The sequence below is a fragment of the Pinus tabuliformis genome, chromosome 7 (genome assembly GCF_031772625.1).
Source record: "Pinus tabuliformis cultivar Carrire ecotype Pingquan chromosome 7, CPIR1, whole genome shotgun sequence".
NCBI lineage: Eukaryota > Viridiplantae > Streptophyta > Pinopsida > Pinales > Pinaceae > Pinus > Pinus tabuliformis.
This window is the reverse complement of record NC_142293.1, coordinates 1267625143-1267633823: the sequence shown is the minus strand read 5'-3', so window position 1 is coordinate 1267633823 and position 8681 is coordinate 1267625143. Positions and strand designations below refer to the sequence as shown.

The window sequence follows — 8681 nt, the reverse complement described above, 5'->3', positions numbered from 1 at the left end:
ATTTATTATATATTTTAATTTTTTTCTTAATTATATTTTTAACCGATAACATATTATTATTATTATTATTATTTTAATTTATTATTTATTAAATATTAAATATTTTTTTAGAATAACTATATTACCTCGCTTTTAAATACATTAAAACAATGTGATAAAGAATAATTCCTTACGTGACTGACAGGTAGAGTGATTTTAGCAAATGAAACCACAATAGAGCATTCAATGATTGTAATACGGCAGAAAATAGTCTTTAGAATTAAAAAATACATCACAGAACGTACAACAGGTACAACAGGTAATGCAATAAAAGGGAACGGAACTAGCATAAACTAGATTGAAATAGCGAGTAGCGAAAGCATTTCTGGAGAAACCAGAATAGCATGTGGCGGCGCCTTGCCTCATCCTACGCTTTATCATCCCTGGTCTGTAGTGGAACTGGAAAGCTTACCCTCAACCTTGGATATGCATACAACGGCACTTTCCTTGGAGTCGTCAGCCCACACACTTCCGTCATGTCCAGCTGCGACGGATCACCTTCAACTCTCCAATCGAAAGTGTGCATCAGCTGAGCCGATGCGAATTCAATGGTAGGAATAGCCATGGGAGCCCCCGGGCATCCTCTCCTTCCTGCCCCAAACGGAATCATATGGAAGTCTGATTGATCTGCTAAATTCACATGTTCCTCCTCCATGAATCTCTTCGGCTTGAATTCGGAAGCATCTGGTCCCCACACATTGGGATCCCTTCCTATAGCCCACACATTCACCATTACCATTGTTTTCTTAGGGATATGGTATCCTCCTACTGTCACAGCCTCTACAGATGCATAAGGAATTGCTAGCACCACAGGTGGGTATAATCGTAGCGTTTCTTTCACCACGCAATGGAGGTATTTCATGCTCGCTACATCAGATTCATTCACTTGGCGATTCTTGCCGACTACCCATTTTAGAGTGGTGAATGGTGAAACAGGTTTAGCATGGGTGAAGCTTAGTGCTTGGGCCAAGCTGAACGACAAGGCATGGTAGGTTTGGAAGAATGCGAAGGGAAGCTCTTGCTTACCTTATATAAGTTGAAGCGGATGAAAAAAGAGAATCCCCGGATTCAGAAGGAACTTGAAGTCTTGGAAAAGAATGTTGAAGACGAACTTCTTCAACTTGGTTGGACAATAGAGCAAGATGAAGTTGCAGATTGTGCTATCAAGGAAGAAGAAGCGGTGATAGTTGAAGATGTTGCAGACATGACAACAATGGAGGATGAACTTGAGATTGATCAAGTTGGACCAGGATCGTGCAGTTTGAAGACATGAATGGATGAGGATACTCACATGGAGGAGCCTCATGATGATGTAAGTACTATTGATACTTGTGTTTCATTTGAGCATTTGGTAGATGGACCATATGCAGGGAAAGACAAAGCCAGTTTGCCGATGCAGGGGAGAATCTTACCATGGATGTCTATGATGAGACCTTGTATGGAGAAGCAAGGATTGTTGACTGTTGCAAGTTTTGTTGGGGTTGTTTGTGACCTTATGGTAGAAGGTACAAAGGCCCGTGACAAGGGAGGAACATGATGATAGTTGTGGAGGATTGGGTCATGCTTTAGCTACTTTGGCTAAGTGCCCGGCATGACTCATGGATAGATTGAAGGGCACACACTTGAGGTATGATGATACTTGGATGGACTTCTCATGGCCGAGACCAAGAGATAGTCTTGGTGGAACCTTTAGTGGAGGAGCCATGATGGAAGGGACTCGTGATGTGATGATGATGATATGGTTGGGTGACCGAGTTCACTAGATCGAAGATTGTAGACTTGGATGAGGATGACCAATTGTTGTCATGGGTCTACATGGTTGGACTACATGGGCAACTTATTCATGGACATCAGGTTGGAGACATGGAGCATGGCAGTCTTATGCAGAGACATTATGCGGGAGCACTTGTAGAGGTGTCACTTATGGGCATCCAATGAGGAGTGCCAAGGCAGAGATGTTGTGCAGATGGATTTGCTGATGTGACATGGAGACTTATTACTTATGAGCCAGTGGAGAGGTTGTACACTCTTGTACAACAAGGCCATGGACTTGGATGGAGTTGTGAGCAGACTATGGAGCATTCCTACTACATGGAGAGCTGAGGCATCTTGCAGAGGCCTTTGGGCCGAGACTTGTATGCTTGCTAGGATGTTGGTTGGGGATGGTTTATAGAGCTCATGATGACATGAGATTGTTGTGACTTTTGGGGGACTTCATATATGGTGGACTTAGGGACACTTTGGAGCAATGGAGTTACAACAATGATGATGCCTTGGTGGCAACACTTGGGCATGGGTTGAGCCGAGACTCATCCATCTTTTGACATGGGAGCTGATTGATCTATGGGCAGCACATGGATAGATGAAACAGGTGTATACTTGTTTCTGTGGCAGACTTGAGGGATGACACATTGCAGATATGATGAAGGTTGCTTCATGGACCTGGATGTGGCAGACCGAGAGTTTGAGATTGATGAGATGATCTCTTCATATGAAGTAGATACACATATGGATGATGTTGGGATAGATGTGGCTGATTTCATGTAGCACATTGACACCAAACATCATGGAAAGCATGTTGCAGATGAGATGAGGACTACTTCATAGACCTGAGCATGGCTTACTTATATGGAGATGGATTCTTGATCGAGTTGAGGATGTGACAGGATGTTATGAGAAACGACTGATCATTGCATGAGGATGTGCATTCTCATGGTTTGGGCGTGACAGTTGGACTGATCACCCAAATACTTCAGACATGGGGGTTAACGGTGTGCAGAGATGTGTTGGCATTTGTTGGAGTATCATGGCAGCAGTTCACATGATGACACATGATGAGGTCGACACGATATGTTGCAGTGGGCATGTAGCTTGAGATGGAGGGACCAGCCTTCCATGGCAGGAGAGAGCAGCATGTGGAGATTGTGACAAGGTGATCGATGGTCATGGATTGAGATGATCTCATATGTATGACATACCGATGAGGTGTATACCTTGGTATGGTGATCTTGGTGACAGATGGTTGCCGGGTCGAGACATGATGGAGAAGGTGGTTCTACATATGTTGGAGTGATGTTTACAGTATGTGGAGGAGTTGACATCATGGATATTGATGATCTTGGTGGATGGCTACCAAGATGATATGTTGTCGAGGACGACAACGATTTTTAGGTGGAGGAGGATGTAAGGTCTTCGTTTATGCCAAGCGCGGTTGGGCGCAGGCGAGTCGAGTCGCATGACGGTTGAACGCGGGCACGGGCGCGGGCGAGTGCATGGGCGCGCGGGCAAAGGCACGGGCGAGCACGCGAGTCAGGCTACACGTGGGTGCGTGTGCTGGCAGGCGCGCGAGTTAGGTTGCACGCGGGCACAGGCGCAGGCACGGGGCGAGCTAGCCTGCACGACAATGCGACGTTCAGGCGACTTATGTGCGACGATACAACAAACGACGGGAAGTTTACACCCGTGGGACGTGAAAGAACGGAGTTAAGGGGCCGAATCACATGGAGGACAGGCCGACTCATAGTTTGGGCTTTCAAAGGGGTGTGTACATGAAGATTGGGTGGTCGGCTGGGCAGCCCCACCCACACTTACGACATGTATATATGTGGATGCATTTTAGAGCATTCATTCATCAATTCATCACACACATCTTCGCATAAGGAGCAAGTGCGCAGTTAAGGGTGCAGAAATAAGAGGAGGCAAAGCGCATATCTCATGCGCTCCTCTTCATTTAGCCGCTCGGTCGTAACTTGTACTTGGTGATTGGTGAAGGTGTTGGGCAAGGTGTGCCCAGTGATCGGTTGAGGTGTGCACGATGGTCGTGCAAGTGCCGGTTTGCACCTAGACTTGGCGTGGGTGTCTTGGTGGCTTGGGTGAGCACCCACCCATCGTGCAAGGTGTGCAGGAAGGTGAACGGAGGTTCACCTTGATTGTAAAATTGACTAAGTGTAAATTTGGGGTTTCCCAAGATTTAGCTTGTACATTGTAAAAGTGACGTTTATATAATATATTGATTCGGGCAGACTCATTGTTCAGGGAGTTGCCCCTCCCTTTATACTGTGCAATTGTGTTCTTGTTATAATTGTTGTTGATAATGAATGAGTATAGGTGTTCATTGGTATAAAGGCTAAACATAATAATACTTGGTTGCGAAACACAAACTAAGTAGGAGAAAGTGAATTAGGCGTAGTCCACGAACATAAGTATTGGTGAAAAGAAAGTGTTCGGTGGTGCCGCACCTCGCTATAAGCGGTTGAAAGACTACCGCATGTGTAGGGGCGTGACAGTAATGATGACGATGAATGCCATCACAGAACCCCCGTCGTTTTGATTGTGATGTAAGTGGAAGGATGGCCGGATAAAGAAGTGTTTCGAGGATGATCTGAACAGCTAGGAAATAAATTAAATTGGAATTATAATTTTTTTTTTTTAATTTTAGTTAAAAAAAGCCCACACACTCTTTCTAAGTGCGGTTAAAAAAGCCACTCTCAAACTTTTGACTCAGGTTTCTGTATTTTCACTATGCATGTCTAATTTGTGTGGGGATATGTGTGTTGGCTAATGTTTTGTTCTAGTGTATTGTCATGTGACTTATGTCTCTGTAATGTATTACGTTATTGTGTGCAAACATGGATAGACTGGTCTATTTGCTAGTTAATGTTATGTTCTCATATTTGTATGTGGCGAACAAGACTTGAAAAGAAGAAAATCCATTAATGAATTGGAAGTTGAATTAGAAGTTTACAGTAGACCGATAAACTAATTTTGATTGTATATGGATATCAACATTTTTATGGTCATAGTTAATTTGTTATTGAAATTGTTTTTTCCATTAGAAATTGGAAGTTACTACACAAAAATACTATCAGTTAATTTGTAAAATGTACTTGTGATATGGTTGGCAGAGCCACTCTGAAAAGATTGTCAGAAGAATGAGGTCATGACCACTTTCAACGCGGCCAATCTTGGCCTCTGCTGCCACTATCTCTTGCACTGGTTAAATTTTTTTGTCAAGCTAAGATTGTTGTTCGGAGCCGATTACAGGTCAATGATTCACTTCAGTCCTCATCATTATAATTCTCTCAAATTGTATTAAAATCTTTATTATAACTCTCTGCAATCTTATTAGTCGGCGGGGACTATAGTAATCAAAATGGTGGGGGTTAGCATTAATTTCATTTGCTTATTGTCATGCATTGTCTAAATAACCCAAAGTTTTCAAGCTCATATTGTATATTTGTTTTTTGCCATCTTATTTGGCCTTTTCCCTAGGCAAACTTAGGTTAAGTTTCGATTCACTTACAAAAATTTGTAAAATTTGCATTGGGTTTCAATGGATTAACGTTAACATTAATAAGTAAACATTTTATGTTAAAATTACATGAATAATAAAAAACATAGGTCACCATTGTACATTGTTCGTAACTACACTTGTCACCATTGTACATTGTTTATCCTACACCTGTCAACCTGCCTACTATAGTGTTGTCGACCACATATTCTGGGTGGGTAATGACCCAAAGTCGTTGTACTTATGTTGTGATATTGGCACTATTTCATTTCACAGCATGGAGTCGAGGAGGCAGCCGAGGAGATCTCTTAAGCAACACTGGCCGAAGAGAGGATAGGTATGTTCGATAGACAACCTCACTTAGCTCCCCTATCTTTGTTGCAGGCTTTCTTTGTTGTTAGCTATCTTTGTTGCAGGCTTTTCTTGTTGCAGGGGGCATTCTTTTCTTACAAGAGGCATTGTCTTTGCGGCTTCTTGGCGAGGAGGTAGCCATACCAACTCTGTACTGACTCCATGGCCCACTGGAATTGGGACAACAATGATAATCCACAGCCCACATTGACAACCCATGGCCCACTTGAACAACAATGAGAACGTTCTCTCTATTTTCTATTTTCCTTTTGCTACAGGAGTCATTAGCTTAACTTTTTCAGAAATCTAAACATGAACAAAGATGCAAGCACACCTACACTATGTATTTTTCTTTTGATGCCTTTATTTTTTCTTTCAATATTGAAATTAACTATTGAAGTCAACTATTCTCTTTCTGCACAGGTAAAGGAAAAAACATGTTATAACTTCTAGCTGCAAGAAGCATTAGCTTGACTTTTTCTGAAGTCTGAACAAAGATGCAAGTACACCTGCACTATGTATTTTTCTTTTTTTTGCCTTTATTTTTCCTTTCAATATTGAAATTAACTATTGAAGTTAACTATTCTCTTTCTCCACAGTTGCAGGAGGCATTAGCTTGGTTTTTTTGGAAGTCTGAACAAAGATGCAAGTACACCTACACTGTGTATTTTGCTTTCGTTGCCTTTATTTTTCCTTTCAATATTGAAATTAACTAGTGAAGTTAACTATTCTCTTTCTGCACAAGTAAAGGGAAAAACAGGGTATAACTTCTCTCATACTGAAATCTAAAAAGAAGCTAATAAAGCTAATCATAGAAAGAAGCTATCATACTGAAAGCTAAAAAGAAACTAAACACAGGAATAAGAAGCACTCTATCATACTGAAAGCTAAAAGCTAAAAAGAAGCTCATCACATAAAGAAGAAGCACGTTATTACACTGAAAGCTCAAAAAAAGCTAATCATAGAAAGAAGAAGCAGGCTATAACCTCTCACTGGAAATAGTAAAAGTGAAAAGGAAGCTAATCACAAAAGGAAGACAGTCTGCTCTTTCATGCAAGCTTCTTCCTTCACCCAATAATCTTAGTAATAGGAAAGGTAGAGACAAAAGCAAGGTAGTGGAAGCTAGCCTCACCTCTTCAAAGAAGTTAATGCTGATGGTGGATCTGGCTTCGAATGTCGTTGGATTTTCTCTTTCTGGTATCGAACTCCACTGCAACCAATCTGTTATTCGAATCCCCATCCGTGGTAGAGTTGACACCAATCTGTTATTTGAATCCCCATTTGTGGTAGAGATGAACAGTCCCAAGTACTGCCCATAAATATTATGAGGGAAATCATTTTTCTCATTTGTTACAATGAAATCTAGGCCATCACCACCATTTCCACTCTTGTTTCATTTATATTGACATGCTTTTGCTCCAACTTTAGCTAACTCTGAAGACATTTTTCCAACAAGAAGTTTTCAAATGACAAACCATCTTCCTTCTTATTGGAGTTCAGTTTTTCTCCTTTAATTGTGAAGTTGCCATCGATATGTGGCATTGCATTCTTAAAAGAAAATTCATTTGCCAATAACTGGAAGGATGGTTGAGAACATGTTTTTGATATGTGGCATTGCATTCTTAAAAGAAAATTCATTTTCCAATAACTAGAAGGATGATTGCGAACATGTTTTTTTGGAAAATTCAACATCCCTGTCTCTTTCTTCCATCAGATTGCAACCAACACTAGTTGTATCACAAGTATGCCCTCCAAAGGACTTCTTTAAAGATCTAAAATGGTTTGGAATCGCTGCAAGAAATTTCCCAAAAGAAGAGTTTGTGTTACAATATTGAGAAAACAATTCGTGTAGGGCCTCTTTTCATTAACCAAAGTGCTCTGAGCTTGGGAAATGTCAATATCTGTTTGGGAAAAATCATTTTGAGTCGATTTTGTTTTCGAAGACTTACCAACATTGTAGAAGATGTTACCCCAAACAATCTGGAGTGGAAATTTCGGAAATGAAGCTTTCTTTGATTCTTCCATGGAGCATAGGATATCCTTAGACAGATCAGGTATTTTCCTCTTGACCTTGAAACCATCCATTTTCCTCTCCTTCTGATGGCCTTTCCATTTTGGCATTAAAAATTTTAATACTATATCTTTTGCTACCCCTCGAATCATGGATTCAAGTGCCCTTGGCAACAAAGTGCCTTTTACAGCATACACAAAAGAGAGAAAATGCTCTACATGGGAGCTCGAATTTCAAATGTTAGGGTGGAAGTCACAGACCACATGTCTAAAAGTAAAACCGACCTCAACCCCATGCCAGAAACCAACTCTAAAAGCTTGTTAATGAAAATAGATATGCCATTGAAAATTCAGGCACACTCTTAGCTCAACACAACCTACTTAACCAACCATTCGATCATAAAGACACCTTAATTTACCTTACGATTAAAGGAATGATCGTTTGAGCCCCTTCTTCCTCCCTACTTATATAGATGATATGGAAGCCCAAAGAATATCTCCTTTCGAGGCCAACTAGTTAGAGAGGTGAACCACCCTCCTTGCCCTGAATCTTGTATACAAGAATGGCATTATCCTTAATGGAGATTGAGTATGAAACTAGGTACTTACCCATGACATGTATGTGAGTGTAGGACAAAAATGCAATAAGAGGCTATAGGGTAGGAAGAGGAGCATAGGATAGAGAAGCAGGAGAAAGGATTGGAAGAGGTAGAATGGACGAGCAGCACTCAGGTGGAGGAAGGAGATGGATGAAATATTCCATATGCCAGAGCTAGTCTCCTGTGAAGGGATTTATTTAGTCTTATAAGAGGGGAGGGGGTAGAGCCAATAGGGCACTCTAAAGAGATAATAAAGTCAGCTCTAAAGATAAGGCTTCAAGTCGAGGTTGTTTACTCATCATTTGAACAACATCTTTTACTGCTGGTTCATTTCACCTATGTTTGGTTCAAGAGAACCCTTAGTTAGTGGGATTGAATTCGATCCTAGGTCA

At 41.2% G+C, this 8681-nt stretch overlaps 1 pseudogene; it reads right to left on the bottom strand.

Moving 5' to 3' along the window:
- Positions 1-406: 406 nt before the first annotated feature.
- Positions 407-901, bottom strand: LOC149252045 (cytochrome P450 750A1 pseudogene; annotated as a pseudogene).
- Between the last annotated feature and the right edge of the window lie 7780 nt (positions 902-8681).